This window comes from Tympanuchus pallidicinctus, unplaced genomic scaffold (genome assembly GCF_026119805.1).
Source record: "Tympanuchus pallidicinctus isolate F22 unplaced genomic scaffold, pur_lepc_1.0 scaffold74, whole genome shotgun sequence".
NCBI classification, from domain to species: Eukaryota; Metazoa; Chordata; class Aves; order Galliformes; family Phasianidae; genus Tympanuchus; species Tympanuchus pallidicinctus.
The window spans coordinates 2,140-15,357 of NW_026294796.1; the positions used below are offsets into that span (position 1 = coordinate 2,140).

The following is a 13,218-nucleotide window of genomic DNA, read 5'->3' on the forward strand; positions in this document are numbered from 1 at the left end:
CAGAGAACAATCTTTACAAACCAGTCTTCTGTGCTTTATTGTCAGCAGTTGTGCTGTTATTAAAAATGTACGTACGCTGTTTTTCAGATCAGTAATTTGGAAGTCTGTGCAGTGTGAAGTATTACTTATAGTGCACGACATCCTCATTTTCTAACCCTGTACACAGCCAAGTTACATTCTGTGTGTGTGGACAATAGGAAGAGAAAGAATGTTAGGTCTTAATGATCAAAATAATGCAGATTTTATTTTCCCAGTCGATAGAATTACACAAGAAATAGCCTCACCCACTGCTTCTGGTGATTCCAGTGGCTTGATCTATGAATACTGCTATGTACGTTCAGAAGCGTAGATGTGTATGGAGGACTGAAAGCATTATGTATGTGAGGGCCTAGACCTATTTCCAAGGTGGTGCTTGACAGATCCACAAGATAACAAGAAAGCTGTAGCGTGTAGCTCTTGTCTGGGGAATATATGGTAGTGGATGTATGTGGATGGTAAGTCTTAAGGCCAAAGTCATTATCTGACTGCTGCATGTCTCTGATCAACATTGGTACTGACAAAATTGGTACTTGTGCTCCTTGCACTTGTAGAGCAGAGATGTCTGATAATGAGTGAGTGGGAAAACAGAGCAAGCAGAGGGAGAGAGGTGTCTCTAATAAAGGATGAAACTTGCTGGAGGCGGTTTTGGAAACCAGCAATATATCTAATAGATTTCTGGAGGGGGTTAGGGACATCAGTGTTGGTGCCTCCTGTGGTTGATCAGGTTGGTCAGTTCCAATGCTCTCCTCCTCCGGCTCAGTTTGGAGCCTGTCTCGTTCCATTATGACGGTATCTAGCTCAGATTGGAGGGTGTGTTGTTGAGATTGAAGATTGTCGAGTTTGGACTGCAGGGAGTCTTTCTCAATTCGGAGGGCATCTCTCTCAGATCGGAGGTTTGTTCTCTGGAGCAGGAGACTCTCTCGCTCATTTTGAACTGTTTCCCTGAGACTCTCCCTTTCAATTTCACAAGCTCTCTCACTTTGGCCCCAACTGCTCAGTTGTGTTCCATCTCATGCCCACACACCTGCCCAAGATCAAGGTACACAAAACCTTGATCCCAACACCATCCCAGTAATCAGCCAACCTGATTTACCACCTCTATTCTCCTCCTTCCTCCTGGGACCCAGCCTCCAGTCAGAAGGACAGAGGAGAACACTCCTGGTGCTCCCAATCCCTTTCGTGTCTTTCCATGGGATGCAAAGTCTCTTTCTGACATTCTGCCATTTCCTCGTGGCAGCCTCCCATGACCCTGCTTGAATGGCAATAAGCAGATGGTGGTGTTCTTGTTTGATCAGATGCGGTGGAGTCTCTCTAATGTCTCTGACACGTGCCCCTAGTGGACAGCAGAGCTCTCTGGAGAGGTTGTCGGGCAGGAGGTGGGGGCCTCAGTGCCTCCCGGCATGGAGTCCCCAGTCACTAAGACAATGCCAGGCAATGGTGCCCAGCAGCTGCTCCCTGGCAGGGGCTCTCCATCACCTGCTGAGGTGATTCCCTGCGTCAGCATGGAACCGGAACCCCAGAGCCGATTGCATCACACAAACGTGCTGTGTTTGGGGGCCCGCAGGGTTGCCGGGCACGCTGTCTGGTTCCCAGCCCGGGGCGTGTCATTCATTCTCTGTGAGGTGACACTGCAGTGTGGTGTCACAGTGGCTGCCTCATACACCCTTGTGGGTGGTGGGAGCGGTGGCTCAGTCCGCTTGTGGGACCCGCAGGAAGTGGAACCAGAGAGAGCTTTGCGTCTACCTGGAGGCATCCTGCTATCATGGAGAGGCTGAGAGCCCTTCGAGGTGAGTCCCTCCACCTCTCTGGACCCCGTGACGCTGCCCGAGCGCACGTGTGCCTCCAGTGTCTGTTTAGGACATTGTGCCAGCAGCACTGTCCTTGCTCTGCCGAGTGCAGCTGCCCACCATGGTTTCCCCAGCACCCCAGCAAGGGGAAAGCTCCCTCCCCTGCCCCCGCCAACCACTCATACCCCTGCGCTGTGGGGCTGGAGGAGCGTTCCTCCCACAGCTGGCCGGCTGCTCGGCCCTGGCTCCAAGCAGCACCAGCGGCAGCTGCTCTGCTCTTTCCTTCCAGGTCTCTTTGCTTGTGTGGGCTGCGTGCCCAGGCGTACGCGTCGCAGGGAGAGAAGCAGGGTGTCAAGCCCTGTCCCTACCTGCGCCGCGACCTTACTGCTTCAGCGCCTGCAAGATCGGGAGGTGAGTTGGGGACATGCAACCACCAACCCTTGCCCTCCTGGCCCAGGGCCACGGCCCCGTGGGTGCCAGGCCCGGCAGCACATCCACCGAGCGATGGGGGGCAGCGGGCAAAGCGAGCGTGACTGATCCTTGTCCGCAGGGTGACCGAGCGCAGGCGTACTGTGAGCTGGAGAGCGCCCTGTGCCAAGACAGCAGCCGCCCGCCGTGCGGAGTGGTGAACCGGCTGCTGGCAGAGGTGTCCCGGGACCTGACGGCAGCCCAGGTGAGGGCTCACTCCCAAAGGCAAAGGGAACCGCCTGCCCACGCTGGTGTCCTGCTGGCGGATGGTGGTGGCTTAGCTCTTCCAAGGGCCTCAGGCAGTCTCCTGGGCCGCGCGTCACCAGTGACTCTCTTCCAGGGCGTGACCAGCAATGTGAGGACAGCTGCCAGCAATGTCCTGGTGGCTCTGGCAAGGACGCACTTCACCTTGGTGATGGCTGAGCTCCAGAGCCACCTGAAGGCCACGGGGGACATGTGCAAGGAGTTGGTGCTCATCACCCTGAGCAAACTCTTCAGCACCTATGGTAGAGTACCCTCAACCTCCTGACATCTGTAACTACCGGGAAAGGGGTCTCTGCCCTCCGCGTGTGACCTGCATTGAGCTGGGGGATGCAGGGCTGCAGCCCCTCCTCCCTCGCTGCCGGGACTCTGACTGTGGCCCTCTCCTTCCTCTCTGCAGCTCCACAGTGCATCCCCTTTGTGTGGCTGATGCTGGCAGGCCTGCGCAGTGTGGTGGGCCAGGTGAAGAGTGGCCAGATCCTGCGCATCGCTTGTGCTGGTGAGTGCCGGCCCCAGAGCAGGGGGCCTCAGGACAGCCCTTGCACCTCACCCTGCTGCAGACTCTCACAGGCTCCCTTTTCTCTCACTCCCTTTTTCAGAAAAATATTATTATGATTGTCTAAGTATTTTGTTATGTTTTTTCAGTTGTGAAACAGTGGCTGGATGGAGCGAAGATTCACTTGTCCGCAGGAATGCAATGCCCCTGGCCTGCCATGGAGAAAGAGCAGATCTATGAGAACCTTCGCGAGCTGCTCTTCTCCGTGATGTGGAACTGGCAAGACTGCCAGGAGGAAAAGGTGAGCACTGCTGCATTCCCAGCCCAGGATGGCAGCAGGGGCACCCGTGTCGGCAGCTCTGTCTGTGCCCAGTGGGCTGAGAGCTGAGGGGTGATTGAGGGGTGATGAGAGGGAGTGGGCTGGCTCTGCAAAGGCCCGGAAGTGGCTCTGTGCCAGGGAGCAGCTGCATGTCACAGCACTGTGGCAAAAAGAGCTGGGGATGAGGGTATGGGGAAAAGCTGCCTGCTCTCCAGAGCGAGCCCATCTCCTGCTGGGAGTGGGGGTGTGGGGAAGGGGAAGGGGAAGGGAAAGCCCTCTGTGTAGGAAGGGCAGACCTTCAGTCTTTGATACCGGGCCTCTGCCATCCTCTCCAGGACAAGCAGGCCGTCCTTGGGGCTGTGGCTGCCATGTTGGATGTTCTCCTGCAAGAGGAGCAGCACCAAGAGCACGTCTGGGAGCAGCTCCTCTGGCTCGTTCACCCGTGTCAGGAGATCCAAGACACCTGCAGGGTGGCCAAGGTGAGTTGTTGTGCAGGGCTCAGGGTGGACGTGGGGCCCGTGCAAGTGCCACGAGGGGTCAGGGGGAGGCAGGGAGGAGGTGGGGAGCCCTTGGAGAAAGAAGGGATGGGTGTTCAAGGGAGGTCTGAGGCTTCCTGAGCTCTTCAGTCAAAGAAGGAATGGCCTGGACAAGAGCCAGGAGGGAGCCAAGAGTCACAGGGGCTCATCTCCTGGGGATGGGAGGCTTCATCACCACCACCTGGGTGGTGGGGCTCTGAGTGCCTGAGGAGCTCTGTGCTAACAACTGGGGGGACCACAGCCAGTTGCATCTGATGGGGGAGAAGCGGGCTGCTGGGTGGGAAATGCCTGCAAATGATGCCCAAACACGGCTCGATTGAGAGCAGAGAGACTCTCTGTTGTGCTGCTGGGTGGTGGTGGGGGATAAACAAGAATGCCTGTGCAGGAGCTTCTCCCTGCAGAGAAACAATTGGGAAACAGTTTCTGCACTCACAAGTGGCTAGATGTGGCTTCATCCCTTTCTTCCTCTCCTGCTCTCTTGCAGAGCCTCACTATCTTCCTGGAGGCCTTAGGGGGCACTGCATCTGTCATTCCAAGGGACAAGTTTCTGGATGTGACGAGCGCTGTGTTCTACCAGGTAAGGGGAGCCTATCCTTGCGCCTACAGCAGTTTCCCTCTTGGCTGAGTCTCCGGAGGACTGCAAAGCCCCGATCCCCTGAATAAGGAGGCTCAGCCTTAGCTCCTGCATGCTCAAGGCTGCTCTAGAGCCGTGCATGTACTCCCGGGGATGCTGTGGGGTGGGCTGCATTTTTTCTGCCTGTCCTCTTCCCGAGAGTGCCCAGGGAGACGAGAGCGGGCAGCGCGGTGTCTTTTCCATCCTCAGTGCTGATGTGATTGTATCAAATGGACCTTGTTCCCACAGCTCTATGATGACAGCAAGCAGCACAGCGAGGCTGATCGTGCACAGCTGACCCACTGCATCATGCTGCAGGGTAAGGAGAGGAGCCTTGGCGATGCTTGGTCAGGATGCTTGGATGCCCTGACCAAAACCTCTCTCACAAACCTCAGGAATGGGTGTGTGTTGCCTGCTAATACAGTGTGGGATTTCCTCCCTGCAGCCCGGATCTGCCCAGAGGAAACCATCCTGTTTCTGCAGTCGCAGCTGGGCGATGACTGGGAGCCTGGATGCGTGGCAGCCCTGGGTCTGCTGGGTGCTCTGGCTCGCTCTGATGGTCAGTACCACGGGTTGGTCGGTACCACGCCTTGGGACTGCCAGGGCTCCCTTCTGCCATCTGCGCTGTGGCTCCGCTCATGCTTCTGCGCATCTCTTGCAGAGCCCATGATGACAGAGAAGCTGCCCCAGGTCGTCGAGGCTGTGCAGCGTCTGTGCAGCGACCCCAGCATCCGGGTGAGCTGGTTTGGGAAAAGAAAGTGCTGTTGGGGTGGCGATGCTGCTGCCAGCACAGGCAGGGCTGGGGTGACTGGAGAGGTGCTGGAGCATTGACCACACGGTCATGCTGGCTCCTGTGGGGAGAGCAGGCAGAGTGGAGCGGGCAGGTCCCTGTGCTGTGCATGGAAAGTGCACAGCCTGGTGCTAAGGCCTGGCCCTCATGTCAGAAGCCAAAGCTTCTCCTCTGCTCTTGTTGTCTCTGCTTGTGCCCAAAGGGCTGCCCTGATGAGCAGGTGGCTTCCCTTTGCCTTCGGACCAGAAAAATCACACCCACAATTGTTCTCTGGCAGGTGAGGACGGCTGTTCTGCATTTCATTACTGATCTGTTCAGTGCTAATGCCTGGAGCTGCTCAGCCTGGGATGTGGTGGGGCACATCTTCAGGGAGTTCAGCCGCACCGCGGCAAGAAGGGTAAGGACAGTGGGCAGCATCTTCTTTTGGAAGACCCGTGCTGCTCGGAGGGTGGCACAGAAGCACCGCTGGGGCCACACCTGAGCCTCCCGAGAGGCTCCTGCGAACTGAGCGTAACCAGTGTCTCATTACAACTGTTGTGCAGGCATCCGGACACCTTTCTGCCCAGGAAGCCCAGGAAGAAGGAGCTCTCCAGGAGCTGTGCATGGACGTCCTGGGATCACTGGACGTCTCTGTGAGAGGGATGTCCAAAGTAGGTCACGCTCTGCCCTGCTGCTTCTCCCTGCCCTTGCCCCACGTGTTCCTCGTCCCATTCCAAGACCCCAGGTCTCTCCTCCAATGTGCTCTGAAGCACACAGGACTCGGGGAAATTCGCAGAGTCCTCTTCCTCTGTGAGCAGAGGCAGGAATGCTGACCTGCTCAACTGCCTCGTTCCCTACAGCTCCTGTGGCCGCGGCTGCTGCTGTTTGTGGTGCCAGCGCAGTACACGGGTATGCTGATCCCAGTCTCCCGCTGTGTCTGTGCCCTGGCTGAGAGAGAGGAGCTGACAGGACGGCCGATAGAACACCTGGATCCCCATTTTGTCAGCTCCATGTTTCAAGGTAGGAGCAAAAACTCCCCCAGTGAGCTCTGCTGACCTGTGGTAGCACCCAGAAGGGACAGCGGAGGTGTGCATGGCTGGGCACGCAGTGTCTTGGAGTCTTACTCAGCACTTTTTTCTCTTTGCAGGCCCACTGCTGACGCCCCACATACTGCTGGCACGACTGCTGGTGAGTACATGCTCCAGAGGCCGGTGCCACGAGCACCCAGGGGGGAGCAGCATGGCCATGGGCAAAGCTGTTGGCTGCTCCTTGCCGGCCAGGGCAGAGCCAAGTTGCTTCCTTTTTGGGGGGAAGCAGCTGCTCTTGCTGCAGAAGTGACCCTGCTTCTCCTTGCTCTCGCTCAGGTGGTGGCAGGCAGCCCTGTTGCAGGCAGCCAACTCCAAGCCGCTGCCTTACTGCTGATGAAAAACCTCCACAGCAGGTTCCACAGAGCTGTGGGGGCCATGTGGGCTGCTGAGATCCCCCTGCTGCTGCAGTGCCTTGAAGGTAAAGTAGTGGTGGGGAGGAAGAGGCGGAGGCTGGGAAGGGGGCTGAGTGAAAATGCAGCTCTGCAGTGGCAGAGGGGAAGCACTGTGCCCCGCAGCCCAGTGCTGCGCTGTCTCCATTCCTGGGAGTCAGCTCTGAGGCCCAGGGACCTATGCCCCTGGGGATCTGCCCATTCCAGGACAGGGATGGACCCTTCACATCCCCTCCGACAGCAGCCTTGGAGCAGTTAGTTCCGTGTTCCTGCGGGGACAGTGTTTGTGGGGAGGGACAGGTCGCTGTGGAGGAGGTGCGGGTCCCAGCTTGGCTGTGTCAAGTGCCCAGGCCAAGCCAGGCTTGCAGCAGCTCTTCTTCTGTGCCTTGATCCCAAGTAAGGGTCTTTTTCTTCCTATTGCTGTGCAGGGAGAAACGAGAGCTTCCCGGGCACTGCCGAGTTTGAGCGCCGTCTGCTAAAGGTACAGCATTGCCGGGAGGCGCGGTGCAGAGAAGTGCTTGCCTGGCCCAAGTAGCCCCGCTCCCACATGAGCCACTGTGGGACAGGAGCAGCCTCTCAAGCGCTGCTGCGGAGCGGCCGCACGCCTTTGTGGCGCTGCCTCTTCCGCTCTGTCCCAAGCCCCGGGGGGTCTTAGGAGAAGAGGGCAGCTGGCTTTAATGGAGGGAACGCTGGGGGAGCTGGGAGAGGCACTGTTCTTCCAGGCACCTCTCCCCAGAGGGCTGCAGCAACTTGGGAGTGAGGGAAGAGGCAAAGGGCAAGGGAACATTGTCTTCTCCTGCTCTCCAACAGTTCCTGAGGGCGTCAGTGGACACCGTAGATGATGAGGCGTGGGCCGAGGCCCTGAGCAGTGAGCTGAGCCGGCGACTGAGCAGCTCTGCCAGCAGCTCTGCAGAAAAGGTGAGTTTCCCCTGGCTCTACCCAGCGGTGCAGCTGCAGGTGTCCAGCTGGGGCTGGGGCTGCAGCTGGTGCTCTGCCCACGCGGGATGCTGATGCTGCTTCCCTCCCAGTCTGTGCCCCCCAGAGGGCCTTTCCCTGCAATCTGCCCGGGGACGGCTAAAGCTCGGCCCCGCAGCTGCTCTCAGAGACTCCCAGGGAGCGTGGGTCCTCCCCACCTGGCCCTCCCCCAGCAGGTTAAGCTGCTGCCACATCTCAGCTTCTTCCTTCCCTTCCCATGCAGTCGTTCCTGTACAAGGCTCTGGGCACAGTGCTGGCATCCTGCAAGGGAGTCCTCCACGTCCAGGAGAAGCTGCTGCAGCACCTGGCGGAGGCAAATGCGGAGGAACCGTGTGAGGCCCAGGTGAGCTCTCCTCTCCTCCAGCTCCTGCGAGCATCCCTGCTCTGGCCCTGGGGCAGAGGGTTTCTCCTGGCCCTGCTGCGGGCCTTTTCAACCTCTTCACTGCTGCCATTTTGCTCAGAAGAGGACCTGTAGATTCAGGCCTGTGCCAACGGCCCCTTGTTCTTTTGTGCAGGGAATCATCGCTCTTCTCAGCCACGCTGCTGAGAGTAACTTCCACACAGTCCTGGCCACGCTCACCACGTTTGCGTCCAGGCTGTGCAAAGGCCGCAATGCCAGGATTTCCAGGAGCAAGAAGGTAAAGCGTTACGGGTTTCCATCTTGGCATTCTTCGGCCTTATTTTCCCTGCAGCTCCTGCCTTGGGAGCCCAGGTGCATCGCGGGGCCCTGGGGGCCGTTAGCGAGTGTCTCAAGGCATTTCTTCCCACACAGATGGAGCTGGACAGCACGAGAGCTCATGCCACACGCAGTGCTCTCATGCTCGCCCACGGCAGCGTGGCACTGCGTGCCTCCAAGGAACAGCTGCTCGCCCACCTGGAGGGAGACATCGTGGGCAACATCCTGATGCTCTACAGCTGCAGCTGCCGGGTGAGAGCTCAAAGCATGCCAGGGTGTCTGAGCGCCCAGCTGCAGCCCCTCCACGTGGAGGGATGCTGAGATGGGCCTTCCCTTTGCCAAGGTCCCTCGGGGAAGGGGGTGTGTCCACATGAAGATCCAAGCCGTTCCCTTAGTGTTGTCTCCACGTGTCCCCGTGGCAGCCCTTGTCCCTTCCCGCAGTTCAAAGAATGTTCTTCTCTCTTGCTCCTCAGGACTTGCAGAACAACCTCGCGCTGGTGCAGAGCATCACCGACAGCAGCTCTGCCTTCCAAGCTGTGGGTGATTCTGCAAGCTTTAACCGCTCCTTGAAGAGCAAGCTGCTGGAGATCCTGATGGTGAGTGCCTAGAGACAGGGCTGTCTGCAGAGGAGTTCTGGGCTGCGCCACAAGGCTCGCTTCCCTGGGGGCATACAGGTGTCCAGCAGCCACACGTCTCCAGCTGGTGGGGACCTTGGGTGCTGGCAGGCAGCGGCTGGGCAGCGGGCTAGGTGCACCAGCTGTCAAGCTGCTGCATCCTGCAGTGCTTCCATGGGAGAGTGATGGGGCTGGTGTGTGGCAGTTGTGCCTGTCTCGGGGCCGGGTGGAACAGCTCTTGTGTGCCCCTTGCCCACTTTGACACTGTCTCTCTGGGACTTGCAGGACCTGATGAAGAAGTACTACTCGGGCATGCCTGTCTCCCCAGTGCCTCTGAAGGTGGTTCTGGCCCTGGAGCAGTTGAGGTAAGGACTGAGGTTGCAAGTCAGGATAGTGGTCCCCATTTTGGGTAGCTCCTGAGGGCCTGGAGGGGGCAGGGAGGGAGGAGCCACATCTACAGGAGAGACGGCTGGGCTGTTGTGCCCAGCGAAGTTGAGGTTTGGGGCAGGGAGAAAGGCGCTGGTGCTTCTGTCCCCTGGCAGGGAAGAGAAGGGAGAGCTGGGGTCTCCCACCCTCCAGAGCGGGAGGTGGTTCATTGCTGCTGGGGAGGAGGTGGGCGCTGCTGGAACTGAAGACAGTGCTCAGCAGCATGAGCTGGGGATATTGGCTTTGTAGCTGTTGATTAGGAGAAATTCAGAGGTTGCCTGAACCAGCCTGGAGAGCACTGGTAGAGGCCCTTTCTGATTTCTCTTCCTTTTTTCCTCCTCTCAGCAAGCTGAAGCCCTCTTTTGAAAGCAAGGACATGCGTGAGATGCTGGTCCTGTGCTGCAAGAACGTCGTGACACATCCTTCAGCAGAGATGATGCTGAAGATCAGGAAGTCACAGCACGCAGCACAGTACCTGCAGGTAACCTGCCGTAACTTTCCCGGCCCCCTCTCGGTCGGAGCCCTACCTCAGCACACACACCCTCTGCTCTGGCAGCAGCCGTGATGCTACACGTCACTCCCCTCTTCTGCTTTCAGCTTCAGCAAACAGCACTGAAAGCTCTGGGCCGGCTCATGGTGGTCCTGCTGGAGACAGAGCCCAGCGGTGGCTTCTTTCAGAACATAGTCCACGTGAGTATGTGCTGCGGGAGCAGCAGTGCCGGTGCTCAGTGAGGCGGGAGGCCTTGAGGGAAAGTGCTGGGAAAGGAGGGACAGGGAGAGGGGTGGCAGGAAGGGAAGGAAAAGACGTCCTCAGTGAGACAGATGCTCTACCCCAGGTCCTGCAGAAATCTATGACATCAACCAATGTGTGGGAGCGCAAGAGGGCCCTGCAGACCTGCTCCCAGCTGCTGGCTGCTTGTGAAGAGCTTCAAGTGAGTAAAGAGCCCCACCGCATGCCCCCTGCTCCCTCCCCGGTGCCCCTGAGCTGGAAGGTGAGCTCCGCCCAGCTGTGCGTGCTGTGTCACGGCGTGGGGAAGGCACAGATGGGAGAAGCTGGGGAGAGCTGGGGCCGTCTACAGCTTTGTTCCTGCCTCTCACCCCTGCAGAGAGGAGATGCCTGTGAGCACTTTGGCTCCTTGGTGGGATTGCTGGCGCCTCTGACGTGTGACCCCATGCCCGCATCCCGCCAGCTGGCCGTCACCTGTCTGACCTCCCTTCTGCGAATCCAAGGTGAGTAGAGCAGGCGTGCTCCAGCCCTCTGCCCTCCTCCCTAGCACTCCCAGAGCCCCACGGGCTGGGCCCTCTTGACAGGAGGGAGAGGCACCGTGCACAGTTCTCCTCTTGTCCCCATCCTGTCCTCTGTCTCTCCACCGTGGAAAGCGGTCCTATTTCCAGAAGCATGACTTCCCTTTTCTCCCTGTGCTCTTTCCAGCCAAAGCAGTCCACACAGTCATTGAGACAGGTGACATCAAGGGCCTGTGCGAGGGGCTGCATGCCTGCAGCATCGCCTCTCAGCTCCAGATCACGTCCAAAATGGCAAGAGTAAGTGGAACCAAAAAGGGGTGGTGGGATCTCTGTCCGTGGAATTCTGCATGGCCCTATGCTGCCCCCAGCCTCTCACACCATTTCCAAGATGAGCTGTCACCCTGAGACCGCTTTTCTCAGCAAGTAGCAGGAGGCTCTGAGCTATGTCTGGCCCTCAGGCAGCCAGTGCAAGGAGCTGATGCCATGACGTGTGTTTGTGTGTGTTTGTGTGTGTTTGTGTGCATGTGTGACTGTGGCTGCTGGGAGGTAGGCTTTGCATGTAAGCAAACACCATGGGTGCAGAAGCTGAGAGAAGGCTCAACCGCCTTCCGTATCAACAGCAGGGTACAGACAGCAGGAGCGCTGTGATTGCCGCCTGAATGAGCGGCAAGCCGCTGAGCTAAGAATGCCCTCAAGACTGCTTTGTGTTTGGAAGAGCTGCAGCAGAGCAGTGATGGGATCTCTCCCGCTTCTCGTTTCTCGGCAGATTGTGTGCAGAAACTTCCCCATCGAACGCACCGTTGACTTCATGGCGGCCATCAAGGAGACCATCCGGAAAGCCAGCGGAGTGCGCGTGCGTGCGTGTGGGAAGTGGATGACCACCTTCCTGCAGATGCACGGGAAGGACATCAGTTGGAACGTAAGAGACTTTCTCCCACGTGTCTTGGACTTTTTCTGGCTGTTGCACGTGGTTAGGCCCTGCAGGATGCAGGCCAGGTCCAGGATACAGCAAGTCATTCTTTCTCCCCTTCTTCTTTCAGGTGCCACCGATCCTCTACATCCTGCGCAGCATCACATCGTTTGCGCAGCAGAGCACGTTCCTGCCCTTCCTGTGCCAGGCGGTGGTCATCCTCACCCGCTGTCACACAGAGGCCGTGATGAGCAACTTCTCCCGGCCGCTTGGGCCAACAGACAGGTACTGGCACTCCCGCCTTTGCTGTGCCTGAGGTCACAGCTGTAGCTGGCCTCTGCCAGAGGAATCCAGGGAGGAGGCAGCTTTGAGTCTGTTTGAGGTCACAAGTCACAACCGGAGACTCTCCTTTTTCTAGTGAGACGTGGAAAAGAATAAGAGAGTTTTGCCTTCAACGCTGGAGCCGGTAGAAGAACAAAGAGAAAGACAAAGAGGAAGAGGAAGAGAGGAGGAGGAGGAGGAGGAGGAGGAAGAGGAGGAGGAGGAGGAGGAGGAGGAGGAGTAGGAGGAGGAGGAGGAGGAGGAGGAGGAGGAGGAGAGCAGAGGCGAGGCGAGGCAGGGCGAGGCGAAGCGAAGCGAAGCGAAGCAAAGCAAAGAAAGAAGCGAAGTGAAGAGAGAAACGAGCGAAGCAAAGTGAGAAGAGAAGCGAAGCAAAGAGAGAAGTGAAGCGAAGCAAAGAAAGAAGCGAAGTGAAGAGAGAAGTGAAGCGAAGCGAAGAGGGAAGGGAAGGGAATGGGAAGGCAGGGGATGGGAGGGAAGGGAAGTGCTAAAAAAAATTGTATCATTTATGAAAATTCAATAAATGCCAAAATAAATGCCAGAAAGTTTTAGGCCATTACTCTCTGTGCTCTTGTTACACACCATCAAAAATAGCCTGGTCTCTCCCATTTGCCTCCCACCTTCCATTAGATAGCTATAAATATTTACCAGATCCCCTCTCAGTGTCCTTTTCCCCAGGCTGAAGGGAGTGCGGTTACTCAGCCTTTCCTCACATGGGAGGCTCCCAGTCATCCTTGTGGCCGTCCTCTGCTGGACTCCTTCTAGGAGGTCCCTGTCTTTTAACTTAACTTAATTGAGGTGCCCAGAACCGGGCACAGCCGTGTAAATGTGGCCTCACCAGTGCAGAGTAGAGGGGGAGGATCACCTCCGTCGATGTGCTGGCCAAGCTCTTTTGATGCCAACATGCAGTTGGGCGATTCCACAAGGGCCGTTTTAACTTTCTGTCAGTTTCCAAGAACATTGTTACAGAGACTGGTATTTTCAGGGACTGCTATATGCTTGCATCCTGTGCAAGAAGGTGGTATTAGTGCCTAATCCACCTAAGTGTGATTTTGCCTTTCTTGAGTATGTTGTTACTACTACTTTTAAGTTGTTTAGGACAATATTAGTGCTTGAGGAGATAATGGCTTTTTGGTTGTTAATGTTGTTTAGGAGTTTATTGTTCCCGTGCATTTTATGGCATGTATTTCTCAAAGCTTTTAATCATTATTTTACCACTTTTCCCTGCTAGCCTGCTTACGGCAGGTCAAGGAAGGCACGTGCTTGAC

At 57.2% G+C, this 13,218-nt stretch overlaps 1 pseudogene; it reads left to right on the forward strand.

Moving 5' to 3' along the window:
- Positions 1-1,439: 1,439 nt before the first annotated feature.
- LOC128072935 (maestro heat-like repeat-containing protein family member 2B) lies at positions 1,440-12,181 on the forward strand (annotated as a pseudogene).
- Positions 12,182-13,218: the final 1,037 nt, after the last annotated feature.